This window comes from Ambystoma mexicanum, chromosome 1p, assembly GCF_040938575.1.
Source record: "Ambystoma mexicanum isolate Mex_15411 chromosome 1p, UKY_AmexF1_1, whole genome shotgun sequence".
NCBI classification, from domain to species: Eukaryota; Metazoa; Chordata; class Amphibia; order Caudata; family Ambystomatidae; genus Ambystoma; species Ambystoma mexicanum.
Genome location: NC_090921.1, coordinates 536,036,455 through 536,058,293, shown reverse-complemented (window position 1 = coordinate 536,058,293; position 21,839 = coordinate 536,036,455). Strand labels below are relative to the sequence as shown.

General features: G+C 46.3%; 1 long non-coding RNA gene across 1 annotated transcript in view; it reads right to left on the bottom strand.

Annotated features, from left to right (window-relative positions):
- The window catches only part of LOC138526236 (uncharacterized), a 205,468-nt gene that overhangs the window by 44,904 nt on the left and 138,725 nt on the right, over positions 1 to 21,839 (bottom strand). Inside the window, exon 3 of the long non-coding RNA XR_011283573.1 lies at positions 10,571 to 10,714. This is a non-coding gene — a long non-coding RNA (uncharacterized lncRNA). The remainder of the gene's footprint in view (positions 1 to 10,570; positions 10,715 to 21,839) is intronic.

Below are 21,839 nucleotides of genomic sequence, written 5' to 3'. Positions count from 1 at the left end.
GGATGAGTTTGCACCTTTGTCCACTGCCTCGGATGCCAATATTCACCGTGACCACGCTCCACCTGCAAAACCTGGCTGCATCCTGCCCAAAGCACGAGCTGGAAAACAAGACGGAGCTGAGACCGATCGCATGGACCAGCTTGACTAAAACATTTCGCAACCTAAGCTGCATCATTAGAGATGACACAACGACATAGCTGCAACAGACAGAAACACATGTGCTGCCATGCCCCTGGATCAGACTCACACCAATTCACACGAAGAACACTCTCAGTGCTATGACATAGCGGACCATGTACCCTCACAGACATGCATAGTTACTTTTCACAGGCCAGCAACCGCATCGCAGAAATGCAAGACGCCGGAAGAGTTTGTGTATATGCTTGCAGACGCTTCATGCTACTAACCCCGATGACCAGGCCCTATAACTGAAGCAATGTACAAGGAAAAATACTGAATCCCCTGGCCTTATGGACATTATGGCATGACATACAACCTAGCTAAAGTAGGCCTCAAACCAGTCCCGACAGGCTCGGAGCAGCTCGTACGGAGCCCAAGGTGCTGATCATGCAGAACAGCCCCTGGCGGGGGGCACTGCAGCCAAGGTCACGATGTAGCTATCCACATTCCGCGCTCTCCACAACAAGGTGACACCTTCCACTGCTGCGACTACCCAGAGCAAAATACAAATCAAATCCCCATAATTCTGCCTCAGCCACGGTCTCTCAAAACATGACCAGGCCGACCTGATACGACGCCAACTCCCGAAGACTGAAGAAGCACTGGTGTCCCACGTCTATGACACAGCTCGCAACAAAGTTGAAACAACTCAGACCAAGGCGGCGATGGGAAAAGAGCACTCTAATGGCAGTAGCAGGACCTGTTCATTGTCATCCACTGACACATAGTCACACACTGTTGCTAACACCAGGTACATTACTGGCTGGGAACGACGATGGTTCCAGGCTTGGGGGCTCGCTGATGGGCCAATCAGGGCACGGGGGGGGGGGGGCTAACCACTGACGACATTTCCATGCAACCAATCACTAACTTACTCCATGTAACTTTTTAGAAGTAACAATTTTTAGGGACAAACCAAGCGTACCACTTGACCTCTACTCTACCAATAAACCGTTTCACTATATGGTCCTATACTGAACCTACCACTCAGGAAACCAACCCGGAGTGGCGATAGGTTTGGGGATGAGCTTTCTCAGATGACGCACATTGTTACGTCACTCAGGTAGAAAATGGGCCTGCGAGCTCGATTGCGCTGATAAATTGCCTGGAACCTACACTCCATGTGCCTGTCCCTGTCTGTTTTCTTGCAATAAAACAGCAGTAACTATTGCTCTTGTGTGGGCCCTCTACTTCTTTAGGACAAGGAAGGAGTTAGGGCCTTCCGAGAGCTGGAGGTCCGTGGACCCAGGGTGCTGCTCTGCCGACCAACAGAAATTACCCTAACATGTTGGAGGTCCCAGTGAAATCGTCTGTGATAAGGTGGCCCAACAACGCGGCCCTTTCAGTCGTTGCTCCCTTGGAGGACTGCAGGACCATCGCGGAACTGCGAGACAACCGGACTGCGCAATCCGGAGATTGGCCATCGGGAGCCGACTTCAGAAATTTCCCACCCGCAGTTGGCGAGTTTCCAGACGTGGTCCAGACGAGGGGAGGTGGCGAGCTGATTGGGAGGGGTTCCCGCAGCCGAGCAGCACCGGCAGACGTAAGCCGATGTGAGTATGGTCCACACAACGAGTAATATTATGTTGTGCGCGTGGGGGAGGCATTGTAAATAGGGTGGCAGGTGGTTTTTACATTTTCGTAAGGTTTGGTGCATCAGTGTTGATCGGCATGCGAGTTGTAGTAGGGAGCGGAGCGGAGGTAGTCCCTTCTTGTGTTGATGAGCATATTGGGTGGGGCAATGAGTCCCCACGTGTTGGACAGAGTGCCGCACTGATTGGTCTAGACGGCGAATACATGTATGGAGGTGTGGTATTCCTATGAGTCGGCGTTGTAGTTCGATGAGTAGATGAGGATTCCTATTAATTAAGTGTTTTAGCTTGGTGAATAGATGACATATTCCTGCAGGAGATAGCTATAGTCTCTCTCAGATTGCGGAAGATAGTTGGCTGATTAAGTTCCCCTAGTGAGGGAGCGTATCACACGTGAGGCGACGCAGCGGGTGCAGACCAATTATATTGAGAAAATTGATTTATAGATACTCCACTCGGGCGTAGTGGAAAGACAGCTGTGGGGTTTTACTATGTGAAAGGTGGCGTGCATTATATGTCGACTGTGTGTAGGTAGCACATTGTGGCAACTGGTGACGTCATCAATAGGGCTTGCATAGGATATTGTGTTTTTTTTAATGAAGATTGGAGCCGTTGCCAGCGGCTAGGGCGGGGCGAAGGTGAGCAGGCGGCCGCGCATGAAGAGCGCTGGCACGTCCACAAGGGGGTGTGCCGAGCAGCGGTGCCACCCGTGTGGACGGGACATTATGAAAACACGCAGCACAGGCTGCGAGGAGTAGAGGAGAGGGGGACTTGAATAACAGCGTGGGTGCGCCGAACAGCAGCAACCCCGAAAGTGCGGGGCAGCCCAAGAGCATGCCGCACAGGGTGTGAGGTCGCAGGGGACTTCGCACACAACGGGTCGAAGGGGGCTCTAGAAAATCAGAAAGCCTTGTCGGAATACCTCAGCCCAGAGTCAGACAGTAGAGAAATAGATGTTGAAGTAATTAAGAGAGCTGAACGCATTTTTTTCTTCCCACCGACAGCGGAGAATCGGAAGTTCCCAATTAGGGGCCAGGTAACGGTGGTATATATTTAAAAATGTCATCGTATTATGGGATAGGGACCCATCATGGGTACCACACGTTATCCACACCTCTACAATACATATGAACAACACTGCCGCCATACAGAGATAAGCTAGTAAAGTTCAGCATAGAATGGAATAAAGGCACAGACCAAAGAATAAGGATAGCTTGGCCGCCCAATGGTAGCTTCTGCAAGGAGACTCAACATTCATTGTTAGCCTACTTACACAACACATACAAGGGGAAGACGTTAACAAACCATTTAGAGATTTTTGAGCTTTGGATGATGTTTCAGGGATACGGCCCAGGGATGATGAGAATGAAAGAAGTCACAGACAGCAATGAGGGATTATACCCACTTAGAGAATTGAAGGAGGCAGCCAAGCCTCGAGAGTTGACAGCAGCAGAGGGATAGTCAAACCCTACATATAACCCACCACTGTATGCTCCGGAGGAGCACTACTGGAAAACGTTACTGAAGGGGGACACGGTAAGCACGGAAGGGACACAGGTGAATGCTGATGGCATAAAGAAAACACAGCTTGAATTAGGTATAGGGCCAGACGAATGGATAGCAGCACAGGTGCTGTTAAAACTATAGGGGACGGTCACGGGGAAGGAAGAGGAGGTGATACAGGCAATAGACAGAACGGAAGTAGGACGCACGCAGAGGGAGGGTGAGGTAACTAACAGGGAAGAAGGGAATTCCATGAAAGAAGAAGAAGCAGAGCTGAATTAAAGAAAACACAAAAGCATAATCACTAAGAAGCTTGAGCTAAAGGAACTGGAGAGACAGGTGCAGCTGGAGAGGGAAAAAGAGTGAGGATGGAACTTGAACAGCAAGGGGAAGAGGAAAGGAAGCAGGAGGAGGCAGGCGTACAGGGTAAAGCGGAGAGGGCAGCGTGCATGGAACAACGGGAGAATAGGAGAAGAGAAGAAGAAAGGGAAGAGGTTGACTGGGAAATGACTCTGGAAGAAAAAGATTCTATCAGAAGGCACACGTAAGTACAAAGAAGGCAGGATACTGGACAGCATACTAGCAAGGGGCATTGGAGAAGTGAGTACCAAGGATAGGGACGTGATGGCCCTGGGCGAGGTGAGTGACGCCATAGTGAAGGAACTATGCAGGGCCAGGGCGGTGATGGAAAATAAGGATGAACGGCTAGGAGAATGAGCGCAAAGGGAAAATAACAGAACTGTGAGGAGTAAATTGAGTAGACAGAATAGCGAATTGGTGACAGCACCTCAGGAAAAGGCAGACACTATGGATGCAGGTAAGTGCGTAGACATAGATTTGGAAACGGTAACTGTTCGATACCCACGCCCATGTACAAAACTCACATTCTCCGGGGGGTTCTGCACTGATGAGGATGAGGAGGAATCATGCGGATGACAGAGCAATGAACATGGAGAAGGGCTTAGCAAACTTTACATCACGCGCACGTGCACAGGGTCCTCATGGGAATGTAGAACACGAGAAGAGACAACAGCTGGACAGGGAGGGACTAGCACATAGAGGGAGGGGACACTACAAACTAACACCGTCAGCCACACACACACCATATGTCAATAGGCTCAGGGAGCTCCCCGGGCGCAGAAGGGAAGGTTCGGCAATAGCGCACAACAAGGGCCACTCACAATGAACGCGGGGAGCACAGGGGATTAGGGACACGCAACACGCACGCAATCCCATTGACCTATTTGACAATTTGTCCGGCATGGAGGACGACACACAGGACGTACAAACATCACAATATTAACGCACACCGGAAGAAATGGCAGAATACACGCAGATGTCATTACTGGAAAGAGGGGGGGGGCAAGGCCACAATATGTACCATGGAAGCATGCAGACAAGGAGAACATTAAATGTAGGCTACCCTCCTTAAGCGGAGGGGCAGGGAAGTGGACATATAAAATGGAAAAACTGACAGCAGAGCACAGGCTAGCAGTTGGTGATGTCAAAGGGCTCTTGATCTCCATTTTGTGTGACGCTGCAGATGACATTTGGAAGAGGGTGGGGTTTCCTGGGGTGACAATCAGCAACACATCACACAACGGCTCGCCGTTTGCAAATTGTAGACACGCAGTATGGCAGGCATTGAGGGTACAGTACTCTGACACATCAGACTTAGGGGCAATTACGTCACACAAAATGTGTGAGAATGAGGACCCTGTTAATTACATCCAAGAGATTTAGGAGAAGTGGTGCTTGGAAACGCGGGAGCCGTGGGACAAAACACTAGCTATAGTTTATCGCATACTGATACAGGGGCTCCCAGAACCTGTGCAGAGACAATTGAAGAAGTTGGTGGGGATGGAAGCAAAGGCATGGCCAGAGATACAATTAACCATGGTACACCATTGCAGACTATGGGAAGAGAAGGTGAAGCAGAAGGAAGAGGACCGGAAGGCAGATGAGGCAAAATTGGTCCAGAAAATACTGTCGAAATATGCCCCAGAGGGAACGCTCATAACCAGCCCTGCCCCACCGGTGCAACCACCCATACAACAACAACGAACAATATAGCAACAACAAGTACTCACCATGACCCAACAATTGCCACCCCTGCCTCCATACACAACACAACAACAATATGCACAATCTATGGGGGAGGATACACGACAATGGGCAACTGCTACACGAACACCTACAGAGGGAGAGGAGGTTTCAACAGGGGTAGGGGGTATGGACCATCGGCACACCAGCCGGGAAGTGGGTTTCGAGGATATTCTCAATATGGACAGCCAGGATATTTGGATAGCACTGGGGGATTCCCATGGCAAGCACGGGAACTGCCCACCTGCTGGACATGTGGGTTGGTAAGACATATCACACACATGCAGGGCAAGGCCGCCACAACCAGGATGGGGTGAACAGGGACAACAGGGCTACCAAAACAATTAGTATCAACAAGACACACAACAGACGGATCAGGTGCAGATGGGACAGAAATGCACCATGCCAGAACCACAGCCACAACTGCAGCAGCAAGTGATGCCCAACACACAGCAGATAGCACACCAACCCGCTCAACAACAGGCACAACAGCAAATGATAGCGACACAGCAACAACACGTTCACACAGTGCAGCAACGAACACAACAACCCATAGACACCACGGTACCAATGACACAAATGGGGGGAGTGGTGATCCTGGGGCATAACCCCTACACGGGCAGCAGACAATCATTATACCCCCAATAGGACAACACACAGACTTCCTTGTTGTGTTCCATCCTGTCGGTAACACCTAACCCTGCGGAGGAACCACGCATAAAGGTGGCGATAGGTGACAAAACATTCTCTTTCCTAGTTGACACAGGAGTCACTAGATCCAGCATCAGGGAGAGAATGTTCAAATTGTCAGGCGTTGCCATGCACACTCAAGGATTATCTGGGGCTCGAGGGGTGGTTCCATTTACTGATAACATCTCCTTATCTGTAGGGGATCACGACTTATCTTTGCCCTTGTTATACTCGAAGCAAGAATATACTCTGGCTTGACATCATGAGTAGACTGAACATGACCATCTCATTCACTGACAAAGGCAAAATATGCTCCACACCAGGCATACACATGCTCACAGCGAGACACCTACTCTAGGCTTACTGTGGCAAGACAGTGGCAACGGCAGAATCAGTGGACGCTGAGATCTTCCAATATGGGACAGACATGGCAATAGCATGGCTACCAGGAATTGAGGGTAAAGTGTGGAGAAGACCTGCTGCCTATCTTTTCAGGCCAGAAATGCCCAGAGGTGAGAGAGAAGGGGCAATAATTTCAGTGGACATCAAAGGAATAGTAGCTAGGCAAGGCTAGATTGCTGTTCACACCCAGGATGAGGAAGGAAAGGCATGGAGAGCTGTAAATAGCACTGGTGGAAGGGTGAAGGTTAACACAGGTGTCAGACGAGGAACTGTTCTCAGACGAAGAAGGAGATGGCGAGATGGTGTTCAGATGTGTGTCTACGTCTGGTTGAAAGTAAGATACAAGGAGGTTGCACAGAAAATGGCAATGGCATTAGAGGCACCCCTTCCAGCACCACCTGATTTTTGCGATGAAGACTTGGCTACTGTACCTGCCTCACTATGGATGACTGGTCCCTATGATGTGGGTTGCATAAAGAGCATTGGCTGGTGAGGATAAAATTGAAAAAGGGAGCAATACTGCCCAGAGTCAGAAAATACCCACTGTCAAAAGAAGCTGATGAAGGAATGAGACAATAAGCACACTGATAGAGAGGGGTAGATTGGACCATCAGAATCCCCATGTAACACGGCAGTGTACCCTGTGCGCAAGGCCAAGGAAGGGTCTTGGTGTTTTATACAGGATTTGAGACCCCTTAAACACATTGTAGAGGCAGAATATCCGGTGGCAGCTAACCCTGACACAATATTGTGTGGGATACCAGCAGAAGCATCACGATTCACTGTGATCGACCTCAAGAATGCGTTCTTTTCAATACCACTACACCCAGACTCACAAGACCAGCTTCACATACCGCAACACAAAATGGAAACACACTAGGTTACCCCAGGGATACTGCGAGTCACTATCCATTTTTAACAGGGTCATACAGATGGACCTGGGGAATGTTGAGCTTAAGAGCACGGTGTTGCAATATGTAGATGACATTCTCATCTGCAGCACCACCGAAGAGTGCAGAAAGGACTTGGTGAAGATGCTCACATTGTTGGCCGAGAAAGGGTACAAGGTTGACAAAGCAAAACTGCAATATTGCCAGGAACAGGTCCTATACATAGGACAGACCATTTTACAAACAGGGCAAAACATTGCACCACAAAGAGCACAGACAATAATGAATACACCACAGCCACAAACAATACGAGAATTGCAATAATTTCTTGGCCTATGTGATTACTGCAAAGCATGGATTTTCGATTACAGCACATAAACAGGACCCCTATTGGCAGCTCTCAAGGAAGCAAAAAGAGGGGGGAGGAAGCTGGGGTGGACGAGAGAAATGACTGAAGCCTTCAATGAATTAAAGGAGGCCATATCAACAGCACCAGTTCAGGGCACTCCCAATTACAAGAGGGAGTTCTACATCTTTTTGCATTGCGATGGGGCAGTAATGAAAGCGGTGCTCACCCAAAAGACCAGCATGGGACACAAGCCTCTTGCATTTTACAGCGGGCACTTAGACCCAGTAATGATGGGACACTTCCTGCGTGAACAACACCTGGCTGCTGCTGCATTTGCAGTAGAAAAATCGTCATCTATCACTATGGGTTGCTCCACTACACTCGATGTTGAGCACGCCCTCTTTGCAATTCTGCATAAACCAGAAAGCACACTCACTACCCAGAGGGCAACAGGATATGAGATTATATTGTCGAGACCAGAGTTAAAAATAGTGAGATGCAACAATGTTGCAGTACAGTTCATAACAGAAGAGGTAACAGAGGGAGAATATGCACATGATTGTACATATGCCATCGAGTACTACTCGTCCAACCGGAAGGTAGAGGAAGACGCCCTAGAGGGAGGTGATGTTCTGTACATTGATGAGTCCTCAACCATTGACCAGAGTGATGGCATAAGAACAACAGGTGCAGCTGTTGTGCGATTAAGGGAAGACTGGACAAGCGAGCAAGTGAAATGTGTCAAATTGCCCCAACAATATTCAACACAAGCGACAGAATTAGTGGCCCTCATATTGGCTCTAGAAGAAAGTAACGGGAGGGAAAATGGGACAGTCCCTTCCCCAGACCTACGTACAAACTATGGCCGACAACTTCACAACCAAATTACCCTCAGGGGGGTGAGTTCACACCTCTGTCCACTGCCTCGGATGTCAATATCCACCGTGACCATGCTCCACCTGCAAAACCTGGCCGCAGCACAAGGTAGGAACCAAGACGGAGCGGAGACCGATCGCATGGATCAGCTTGACTAAAACAATTCGCAACCTAAGCTGCCATGGCATAGCCGCAAAAGACAGAAACACATGTGCTGCCGTGAACCTGGATCAGACACACACCAATTCACACGAAGAACACGCTCAGTGCTATGACATAGCGGACCGTGTACCCTCACAGACGTGTATTGTTATAATTTTTCACATAGGCCAGCAACCGCATCGCAGAAACGCAAGACACCGGAAGAGTTCCTGTATATGCTTGTAGATGTTTCATGCTACTAACCTCAATGACAAGGCCCTATAACTGGACCAATGTACAAGGAACCATACCAAACCAGAGTCGACAGGCCCGTAGCAGCTTGTATGGAGCCCAGGGTGCTGAGCATGCAGAACAGTCCCTGGCTGGAGCCACCACAGCCAAGGTCGCAATGTTGCAATCCACATTCCGTGCTGATACGACACCAACTCCCAAAGACTGAAGAAGCACTGGTGTCCCACGTCTGGGACACCGCTCACAACAAAATTGTAACAACTCAGACACAGGCTGCGATGGGAAAGGAGCGCTCTAATGGCAGTAGCAGGATATGTCCATTGTCGTCCACTGACACAGTCACACAGTGTTTCTAACACCAGGTACATCGCGGGCTGGGAATGACGATGGTCCCAGGCTTGGGGGCTTGCTGATGGGCCAATCAGGGCACGGGGGCTAACGACTGACGACGTTTTCATGCAACCAATCACTAACTTCCTCCATGTAACCTTTTAGAAGTAACAAGTTTTAGGGACGAACCAAGCGTACCACCTGACATGTACTCTACCAATAAACCCTTTCACTATATGGTCCTATACTGAAACTACCACTCAGGGAACCAACCCGGCGTAGCGATAGGTTTGGGGATGATCTTTCGCAGATGACGCACATTGTTACGTCACTCAGGTAGAAAATTGGCCTGTGGGCCCGATTGCACTAAGAAGTTGCCTGGAACCTACGCTCCATGTACCTGTCCATGTCTGTTTTCTTGCAATAAAACAGCAGTAACTATTGCTCTTGTGTGGGCCTTCTACTTCTTTGGGACGTGGAACAAGTTAGGGGCTTCCGAGAGCTGGAGGTCCGCGGATCCCGGGTACGGCTCTGCTGACCACCAGAAATGACCTTAACATAGTGGGCTAGGTATAGACACAATAGAAAATGTACATCATCCGGGAATTCTCAAATAGTTGGTACGTAGACATGAGTTTGGTGGGAAAGAGAAGAGTTTATGGAAGTTGTTATGTCTATTCGTTGGTACCACGTCTGTTAGGGACACCTAAAGTTTAATATCACAGGAAATACCAATTTTAGAGGCTCAATCCTGCCTAGTTCCTCTTGAACTGTGTAGGCTGCAAGGCCCGTTCCAGGCACAAAATGCGCAATTAGAAACTATGGATGCCGATCATCTACAATGCAAACAAAACCCCAAAAGCACCCAGTGTCTGCCGAGGCCATACATGAATTTACGAGGAGTAACATACAAAGACAGCAGGTGGCAAGAAACATCAATGTGTTGCGCAGAAGGAGGGTTAGTGGGATTCGGAGATGAAGTATTGGCCCAATTGAATAAAGTATGTGCACAGTTCTGGAATTAACATGTCACAGAATTAACATGGGGCAAAGCAATGGAGAAGACAGTGCAGTAGCAAGAAAATCATGAACTATGCTTTTATAATGAAGGAACTGTTTTGTGGGGGCTAATCTTAAATGCAATAAGATACTGTTTATCGCAGACATCGAAAAAGGTACAACTGCCGTAATGGAATGTTACTTGGTGTGTGGACAGCAGGCATTCTTGCACCTCCCACCATGATGGAGGGGCTATTACTCACTGGCCATGCTGCACTCAGCAATCCTTGTGATCCCTGAAGAACACCTTGCAGTGGGATCGAACACTTTGCCTGTCCCAACCTCAGCTCCAGCCACAATGGGGCACAACAGAAACCTGTTACAACGCCCAATCTTCTGTGTCTTGCCTGAGAAAGAAAAGAAAAGCAAGTTAAGCAGGAAAATAATAGCCAATTATCTGTCTCAAGAGTCCTCTGAATGGCTCAAAGAAATACCTAGTAGACTGTTTAGCGAAGGAGAAACATTATTTGCCTCTCTACTTCTGCCTGGAGTAGAAACAGCCGCAAATGCCAAGTGACTCCAAATTATCAGATGTGAGGTTGTACAGTTGGCGAACGACACAGAACAAGGCCTTAATGCAATCAAGGTCGAGATGCGTGCACTAAGGTTGATAAGCCTTCAGAGCTGTTATGCGTTTGTTTTGCTCACAGCGATGGAAGGAGGGGTTTGCAGATAATAGGAGCACTACACACCTTTGCATCGCACATGCAAACTGAAGCTGGCATACACGAGGATAACTGTTTTGTTGGACTTTTCACTTGGGCACCATCCTGGATGGGGCGACCATGAAGATGCTGGTGCCCGTTGTGTTCACATTGGTCCTTTTTTGCACCTGCCAATTGGGACTTTGATGTGCCAAAGAAGTACCTAGCAGCGCCCTGATGGGTTCAATTGGGTTATCAAATGCACATTGCAGTACAAAAGACAGTGCTGTCCAAACAGATGACCCAAACAAACCACGCATGGTGGTGATAGAGCAGCGTTTGCACCTTCCTGGTACTATCGGTACACCCCCACCTGACCCCGAGCACTATACAGAGCATTGGGTTTATTTAGCAGGAAAGGGGGGGTTGTATATACATGACTTGCGCCCCTGAAGAGTATGCCCAGTCTGGCCAGAGTTTACATCATGTCTGTAGAGCATGGGTCCCAAAAGAAGGATCACCACCTTATTTGGAGGCTGAAAGGTTGGAAGAGGAATGCTCCCGGGGGACAAGTAAAGATGGGTTTATGGGGGAGATTGTTAATGTAGAATTAACAAAAGGGGGGAAAGTTCGGAAGGGGATACAACCTTCCTGCACCCCAAGTGCTTTAGAATAAGGCAACCATCATCAGTAATGTAAGAGACCAGAGGGAAGAGGGTGGCCTTACAGGCATCTGCAGTCATATTATTGTACATGTTGAAGGTGTAATGTACATGCAGGGATAGCAGCCATCTTAGATACTAGCATCATACTGTAGCACAAAGCTTAAACGTAGCGCGAAGTCAGCACCCCAGGCCTAGACTATGGACATGAGCAAAGTTCCTAGTTCCATGCTATTTGGGGCAGAGGTGGAGGAATGGTATGACGATACTCCAAGTAGGAAGTTATTTCATATCATGCTATTCGCAGCACGTACGGCTATATATACTGTGAATGAAGTCAGATTCCTTCAGCAAACAATGTAACAAAACTTTAGTTTTCCACTTATTTTGCAGTTGAAAATTCTGCAAATTAACTTTTTTCTCAGCAAACTAAGTGAAAACGGTCTACTTGAGCTTACAACTTGCTTTGCTGAAAAGACATTCTGCATAAAAACATTTGCTTGAGATCTTCTCGGCAAGTAAATGAAAACTCTTCCTTTGTGGTTGTCCTGTACTTTGATGACGATTTTTTCAGGGAATTAATACTTTTAATTTTAGTTTGCTAGAAAAACGTCTCTATTGATATACTTTTCCTGGAGATTTTAAGAGAAAGCTAAATGAACACTCTCCAGCTTAGTGTTCCACTTAGTTTGACAATCACAAATCTACAAATTAAGTTTTTCAGAAGATTTTCTCAACAAACTAATGGGGTACTTTTCTAGATTGTACAAATTGCAAGGATAGGTATGAAAACATGAGCCCTTACATGGCCTTATAATTTATACTATGGAGTGCAAAAAATGAATTTAGAACCTGGCTTTGAAGTGTAAATGCCCGCAGCAGTGTCCACTTGCAGTGCAATATACAATGATTTCCTCGGAAATCCACTGGATTTTAATAGCTCATGCTGGTGGAAAACAATTCAATACCGAAAGGTGGTACGGGATTGGCAGTGAACACGGTGATCTATTGCGTGCCTTCACTCCGCCAGCCAAAGCTAGTGGCCAAGCAAGTTTTAAAACTGCTTTTAACACTTGGATTTTAAAATGGCCCTCTAAGTGAAAACCTTTACTTGAGTTTTCAAGATGCTTCACTGGAAACAAGCATCAGCAGATATGCTTTTCTGGAGGTTTTCTCAGGAAACTAAGTGAAAACTCTTTGCTGAATCTGACGATTGATTTTCTTAAAATAAAAAACCCTGCACATTTTTTCAGCAATACCAGCAGAAGTGTGGCTGGAAAATAAATTCATAAATTGTCAATTACAGTAATTGAAAAAGCTGTGAATTTTGCCCAATTAGGCCACCAGAAACTCGATTTCAGATCCCCCTACCTATATAAGGGGCCCATGACCTGTCCTGCTGATGTACGAATCCTAGCTGCTGCTGATGAGCTGCAGGTGGCTGTGCTTGGTCTGCACCTCCATTTTCTGCCTGGGAGAATGTGCGCCCCATGTAACTACAGCCCGCATTCCCTTGTCTCCTTTTTTGGGGGACAGACAGCCCATGCTACCGCCTATTCCTTCACTGGTAAGGAAAGGTCAAGAGCTTGCAGTATAGACCCTGCTAGGGGATACATCGTAATCTATGTTGTTTTACATGGCTTAGAAGCGTTTATTGTGCTGCAAATCACTGGTTCTCCAACTCCAGGCCCGGATCCATGCCGGGTTTTCAGGAAACCTCTACTGAATATTTATGCAATAAATTTGCATGCAATGAGTCTAAATGTATCCAAACTTTTCCTCATTAATATTAATGAGGGAGATCCTGAAAGTCATTCACCACTACTATAATTCAGAGTTGCTGTCTGTTATATCATGGTTACCGCTATCTGTGCCAAAATGGGCACTCACATTTCAAAAGTAATGTAAATTTACAACTTGTTTCGAAACATCATACACTGACAGAAAAAAGGGTATTCACTGCATATAAACATATGTACAGAACAGTCTAATAAACATCTTTTTTTTTTTGCTTTTATCAATTTTATGATTTTGCAAAATGATTTTCCCTTCTTTTCCTTCTTTTTTTTTCTTTGGTTTCTCTTTATTGCTTTATTTTTTTTTTGAATCTGTTGTTTTTAGGCGCTGGACCTGACTAGTCGGCTAAGCTCACTGTGAGTTGCTCCGTCTCTTGTTTCGTGCATTCGTTCAAGGCGGCTTTTAGGATTTTTGCCGTTGCTAGGGACCAGGAAGATTTTGAGCCACTCATTAGACGGGACCACCACACTTCTTCAAACAGAGAAATGGGGTAAGTAGAGGGCCGAGGAGCGCTCTTCTCCATTTAATAGTCTTAGAGCAGTTTAACAGAAGGTGTTTCACTGACTCCTTTTCTGATGAAACTGCACAGGCGACAATGGTTTGTCGTAGAGAGCCCCCTGATGGCCCGAACTTCATTAGTTGGCAGTAAGTTCAGTCTTGCCCTTAGAAAAGTTGAGCGAAGAGCTCTGTCCGGAAATCTTTTGATGATTTCAGTCATGGCGTGCAATATTTTTGCTTGAGGAGGGAGATGCACCAATCATTTTTTTTTTCTGCAATGGTTTGGGTTTCAATCCAGTCTTCTTGGTCCATTTTCTTTTTGACTTTGGTTGGATTTTGAGTCAGTATCTCTTCTGTGCATGCAATGTTAGCCAGGCTTGTTCTTTGTTTGGTCGCCCATGCAGTCAACATCTTGCAGCTATCATTATTCATTTCCATTTTTATCAGGTTGTATAGCGGTGGAGATTCAGACATGAGCACTTTTTCCTGAAAAGGGCCATTTCTCCTGCCTCTTTTACTGCTTTCATGGAGCGTAGGCCCAATTCTCTTGTGATGGCTGCAATGGATGTTGAATTTGGAAATTGGAGAACTTTCCGCCAGAAGTATCCCTCCAATTTTTGCCAGATTGTTGATGGGATCGCGGGCAAAGCTTCACCTCCGTAGACCAGGCACGGCACCACTTTCCCTTTGTAGAATTTTAACACCGGTAGCAGTGAGAACCGACCATATTTCCTGTCGATGATCAGAGCCTGAGTTGTTAGCTTCCGTGTTTTTTCCCACAGGTGCTTTTGCATTGATACTTCTGTTTTTGAACCATCTATAAAAAGAAAAGCCTGGAAACATAATTAACAAAAACCTTTATGTACAAATGTACAGTCCAAAGTAGCTGATCTCCTAATACAAAGCAAATTTACCCAACCTTAGCAGCAGCAATGAATATAACACAAACACGTCAGGAGACAGATAATGCAAGCGCAAACACACAAACATATAAAACCACCAACTAGATTTCTTGACACATGGGCACAGGTACAGATAATGCATGCGCAAATAGACACCACGCAGACACACACCCACAACACACACACACGTGTATGACTAACACTAAATTTATTCAGGCGTACACAAAGAAGATATAGGGGGTCATTATGAGTTTGCCAGTATCCTGCCGGTAAATCCAGCGGGATACCAGCAAACTGACCCTACCGTTACTGGCGCCTGATATCCCTGTATTTCTGGGATATTCCAGGTGCCGGCAACAGCGGGAAATCCCCATTCCATGCAGGGGATTGCTGCAATTGCTGGCACTGGTAATACCGGTGCCGGTAATTGTGTCATTTTTTTTTCCATTGGAGGCCTGATTTACCTGCAGCCATAACGTAAATGAAAGGCACAAAAGTCTTGTCTAAGGCTTGTACTCCTTCCGTTCCGTGATCTGTATGCAGTGCCCCCACCGGCAAATCTCTGTTTTTCCGGTCCTTTAAAATTAATGGTGCCGGAATTACCAGCAATTTTTCCAGACCAGCAAAAATGTAATGACCCCCATACATACTGCATGCCCAAATACACTCAGAAGTATGGCCGCCAACTGGGTTTCTTGGGACCTGCGCACCCCCAAATACCAAACATGCATGCATAAACACACAAACACATATGACTAGAAGAAAGTACTGTTAAGGCCATGTCCAAAACACACAGGAAATACCAAAACAGGTATGGAAAGGGAAACAGACACCACACACATCATCCCATTATAGACATGCACACAAAACACTAACAACTCCTCTGGAACGTAAGGAGATGGAAAACACATATGATGTGCACTTCCAAATCTATGTTGAAAAATTAAGTAAACACATAAGACATGCCATTATGGACATCTCATAATATGTGCATGCACAGAACATACATAAGCTCATGTTGGCTAAATTAGTAATTTGATGGCGCATAGCCATTACGTTTGCACTTTATGCTATTGCATAAAGCAGGCGGAACCCACAGGGATCTCCAGCATTAGTGCCGGCATAAAAATAACAGAAATAACGTGAACCAAAAGCACTTACTGTAAAATGTGCGCCAACATGAAAATCCTGGAGCATTTCTATGGTGGAGAGGAAGAGAGTGGCGGAAACGCAAGTTGCATTTTGTCCCTCCTTCCCACCATACAAATGAATGAAAGTGTGGCGTGGCTTGATTGAAAGGCGTTATAGCCTTACTCAAGGCTTTTACGCCTTTGAATCACATAATGCCACTCATGAACATGAGCACCTCAGTGGTCAATTTTGCAAGTCCCCGTAATTCGGCGGCAGGGACCCATCACGTTTTCACATTTGCGTGCACTGGTCTCTGCCACTGAATTTTCCGCATTTGCAGGTGGACTGAAAAAGGGAAGTTCAAAAAGGTGGGGTACATGCTGGAAAGCGGCGTTTACATTGGATTCTTATGGGGTCTGCCTGCTTTTTGCTGTTGTAAAAAGCTGTCAGACTCCATAGCAATCCAGAGCATTTGTGCCAGCATGAAAATCCATGTCAGATCAAATGCTGGATCATTTGTAAGGCGGAGAGGAAGGTAGCTGCAGAAACTTCAGTTACAATCCGCCCCTCCTCTCCTACATACAGATCACGGAACGGAAGGAGTACAAGCCTTAGACAAGACTTTTGTGCCTTTCATTTACGTTATGGCCCTATTAAAAATTACCTCCCCAGTGATACTAACTTTAAATCCTTATCTCAAAAATATAAGAACCACAAACATGTGGTATTCGTACCCACTAAATAACAGAAATGCCATGAACCAAACTAACTTACTGTAACAATAAAAAAGAGGGGACAAGGTTTAAAGTCTACCATGTCGGACGTGCCAAAGCTACAGTAGAAATACTCCAAACAAGTGATGTGTTTTCATAGTATAAACAAAAAGTCCATCCCACTGCACTGACATTTGAAGAAGGATGGGGAAATTCACCCCCTCCTCGCCCTCCTATAAGATATATGACACGGAAGAAGGCCAGAAGATACCGTGAACATCCATACTATTTCGGACCAATTCCTAGTGCTCCAATGATTGATAAGTATGTTAAAAGTTACCCCCTTAGCCAACCTTACAGACCAGGGCCCATAAAAGTCTACCCCAGAGGGTATGAGGAGCCCCGGACTGTAACTAAAGACACCTCAATTGACAGTATCAATTAAGGTGGCAAGAAGCCAAGTCACTGATGTCGTTAGAGACACCACGACCTAGCAGCATCAGACATGAAGCACACGTGACATCCGCACACCAGGACACAACCATGCACTCGAATATATGAAAAATACGAGTGTACAGTTCTATAGTTAGAGGACAGATACATATACATACTCTCATTGCTTTATTATTTTGTCATTAGCTAGACGCAGAAATGCAGAAACCGCAAGAAGCAAGAGATCCTGAGTAAAGCTTGCAAATGCTTATATGCAAATAACCTTATGGAATTACAAGACCACCTATGGGACCTGACAGCGCCAAGTGTGACTAATACATGGGAAGTATAGAATAGCATGGACATGGTAGGCACCGCATAATGGTTTAGGAAAATTACAGCAGGCCACAAGCCTCTCAACAAGAGCTGAGCTAAGTTAAATTCAGACTGGACAAGAGCAAACCTGTGAGACAGAACCCGCTGCCAAGGCCACCAGATACGAATGACATTCCATTCCCTGAACAACATTAACACCAACTGCAGCAAATGCAAATAATTCTTCATAAATCAGAGCTGCAGAGCTCCAAATGATGGTCTCCAAACACGTGACCCGGCCGACTTAGACAATAGACAGGAACAAGCACTGAGAAAGGGAGACGATCTCACGCCGCCCGCCAGGAGTTTCTTATAAAAAGATGTTAAGATGTGAGTCAAGTGTTGCACAAGATGAATGGGCACTTTCATAGACTAAGGTGGTACGCACAAGTTACAATGCAGACACATAGCCATTCTTATTACCTTCAGAAGGTACACCAAGAGCTGAGAACCCTTGCAAATCCCAGGCCTGGGGACGTCAGCTCTAGCCAACCACAGTTCAATATCCTAGGGGTAGGTAGCAATGGGCAAGAACCAATGGTAAGACACCCACACTGCAACATAGTTAGAGATAGTAATTTGGGACAGACCAGGCCAGCCACCTGTCATGCAAAAGCCAGTAGATTAACATGTGTAGGGTCCACTATAGGTGAACTATTAATCAGTACCAAGTACAGTAGTTTGATAGCTTTTCTGGTACGGGGCGCAGGCTGTGACATCACTCTCACACAACTTTAGGACAAAACAGGCCTACAAGCCAGGAGATGTTGAGACGTCCACAGATTTCTTTTGTCTGTGTACTGATCTTTGTTGGTTTTGCTGTAATAAACCACAGTTCAAACTTGCCGTTTGACTGAGTCTACGTTCCTTTTGGGAGAAGGTGTTGGGCCTTCCAAGAGACTGCAAACTCCTAGTGGCCCTCTGGTTTACCTGGGAGTTTGTCCCAACACCTTGACTCTTACATAGTACTTCTACACGAACATACTCACAATCAGGGATGCTCATCATCCACAGATCTTCACATCACACTTGCTTCTGCCTCCTCCTATCGTCTGTCATTCTGTCTGACTACAAAATCTTTGGCCCATTTCCGGTCATATCCCTTCCTAGCTGGAGGATAACAGCCTCAGAACCCTCTCCAATCTAGATCAGGTGGCATTATTAGTGTGCACACACATCATTCTCCGAACATGCACAAAGGAAAACATGCAATATGCACATACTAAATATCAAAGTGCACAATCTGGACATACAATAAGTATAGAATGTGATACAGCACACACACAACCCAGCCAGATGCAAAATGGCAAGCAACAAGTACATGCAATGCACTGGGAATGTACAATCCCTCCAATACAATTCAGTACTTGTTAGAGACACAAATCCCCTCAGGGGTCAACAGAGCTGCATGGTTACAGGGTGACCTGCTTTGTCAGAGATTCTGATTAGAAACATAGGAGGAGCCCAAGCTTTGTGGTCAGCTCTTTAACTGCACGGTTCTTTTGAGTTAAAAGGCTGCCTGAGGGGTTTGGCACCTCTCAGAAAGAAAGAAAAGGGGAGGCAGGATGCATTGCTATCAATACTTTTGGTGCACTCCCTCCTTTTGTTTCTCAATCACCCTCTTCTCCTGCTTGGCTACCAGTATTCCCCCACCCCATCTAAGCCTTCAAATAGGGCCATGCCCCCTTGTTAGATCCCACCCGCAAATCCTCATCCCACTTAAAGCACTGGGCACGTGTCATGGCCCACCATAGTATGTGGCAGAGGTGGTGCAAATGCCACAGTATGTGAAGATGGCCACCAGGTAATCGGGCCTGGGTTAGTCCTCTTTTTCTTTCCATGGCATGTTATTTATGAGCTTGTGAAAATGGCCCGGCACATTACAACGAGTCAGGGACGTCATTTCACCAAAATGCCAGGGGTAGCGAAAGTGACATCACAGTGCCACACCCCCAAGAGTGACATCACAGGAAGTGGTCATTTGACCACACCCCCACATGACGTGATGTCATTTGACCACACCCCCACAGGAAGTGATGTCATTTGACCACACCCCACCGGAAGTGATGTCATTTGACCACACCCCCACCATGACATCACAGGAAGTGGCCTCATAAAGCATTATCCCTCAGTGCACTAAGAAAAAAATGGTTACGATATCAGTGTATTGTGACATTTCATACAAGAATGGATCATCATATGTAGCAGTGTCAAGGTCCATGCTGCCACGTGAAGTATATGAACCCCAATCCCCTCTTTATGTGGCTCTGCCCTGTTATTTCAACAGGACTACAGAGCGAAATCACATTCTGGGGGACAGGGACGGATAGGTGGGCACGGGGATAGGGGAAAGCCAGGATAAAAGGGGAGAGGGAGAATATTTCACCAGAAAACATGTATGGCATCCTCAGTTTTTAATGGTTCGTCTTGTGTTATTTTGGCTGCCAAAAGATTAGTTTAAAATGTGTTCAAGGCATACAGTGCATTACTGAGTGATACAAACTTCAGTACCAAAAGCCTCATCAGTCCTGTCCCCATATTTTATGGGCAAAAAAATCCTGGCTGCATTTTGCATTACTCCCACACTCACCAACACTCTTTATATGCCTAGGTTTCTGTTCCTACATGTTCATTGTCATCCACACCCCGCACCTCTCCATAATGGTACACATTCCAACAATTAGTACTATCATATAGATTTTGGGATAATGCCCAACAGTTGCTCTTCCTTCACTCTGATCATAAGACTTAAAATGTAGTTTCTTACCAGATTGAGCAGAACAGTGGCTTGACAGACGTGCCGGTGCTGCTGTTTCAATGGCATGTGAGGTGAAGATTCTGACTCGAAGGCAGGTTGTTTCTTAGGTGACCGGAAACCAGAGGAGAGGTCTGTGAGTGTTCAATGGCAACAGATCAAGAAGACACAGAACTCTGGTAGTGGAGCTGCAGGTGTTTGGCAGAGAAGAGGCTTCAAGTATGGCAGGTGCTGTTTTGAGGTCACAGAATACTGGCTGTGATGCCGATGGTGCCGGGCTGGTTATAACAGAGGACACTGACTGGGTGTGTCTCATCATTGCTTGGTTGACTACAAATCAAGGATACGGTGCTGGCATTGTCAAGACAGAACTGTAGCTGGGGGGCAGCTGGTGACTGGCTTAAAGGAAGTTGCTGCTTAGATGGCTCATCATAGCTTTATTGACTGGAAATGAAGAAGAGCGAGGCGCAAATCGGATAGCAAATGTTTTCATGACACAAAACTCCAGCTGTGCTGCAGCTTCTGGCTGACTTGTCAAGAAGATGCTGATGGAGGCTACTCAAATTCTAAGAGACTGGCGGTTGACAGCTGCTTGTGGCTGTGCTACTAGTAATGCCTGTCTGGCTTCAAAGGAAAATGCTAATTGAATGTCTTGTTGTTGCTTAGACTGAAAATCTGTAGGATGCCGGCAGTGTGGCAGATGCTGCCATTTTAAAGACACACATGATGTTTCTGACGTGATGGTCCATTGTTGCTTAGCTCACTGGTAAAAAATAGGATGTTGACAAAACTCAACAGCATACCATGCAGTGTTTTGAAGAGAAGACAAACTGGTTGTAGTGCATGAGCGATATATCATAGCTGACTTCATGAGGAGAAGAGGCTGGTAGTGTAGGAGAGCAGCAGATGGTGTTGGTGCTGGTTAGGTCTGCGTGACTTGAAAAGAAAGACCTAACTGGAAATTTTAGCTATAATCTAACAGTGTCAAAGAATATAATGGTTCATCTTTTCAGAGGATACCTCCTGTGTCGCATGTCAGCAAATCGGTCAATGGCATCACTCAAATTTACCTCATTAACCTCCATAGGTTCACATGCCATTACCAACAAATCACTTAGTCTGTTGTCTCAACATCTATTTCGCAAATTGTTTTTAACTCTTTTCAAACCGGAGAAGAACCTCTCATTTGTTGCAGTTGTAATCGGCAATGCAAGAACCAGATCCAACAGGTTTAGGACATCAGAAAAGCCTGTTGAATATTCATTGAGATAGTACCTGACCGAGTGAATACCTGCTATTGCCTTGTCAGATAAATAGCTCCTTACAGTGTCAAGGCCTGAATGCAATGCAGCATAATCGACTTGGGGCCTTAGGTAGTGCCGAGCAAGAAAATCTGCAGATGAGTCCTCCAAGAAATTTTTAGCCCTTGGATTGAACATGCCGGCAGCCTTGATAAGCCCCACGTTATCTATAAAACGAGCATCCAACTCTCTTACAAACCTATCCAAGGTGGAGAAAAACACCTCTTGCTTTATCCGTTCAGTCTGTGGCATTCGATCCTCA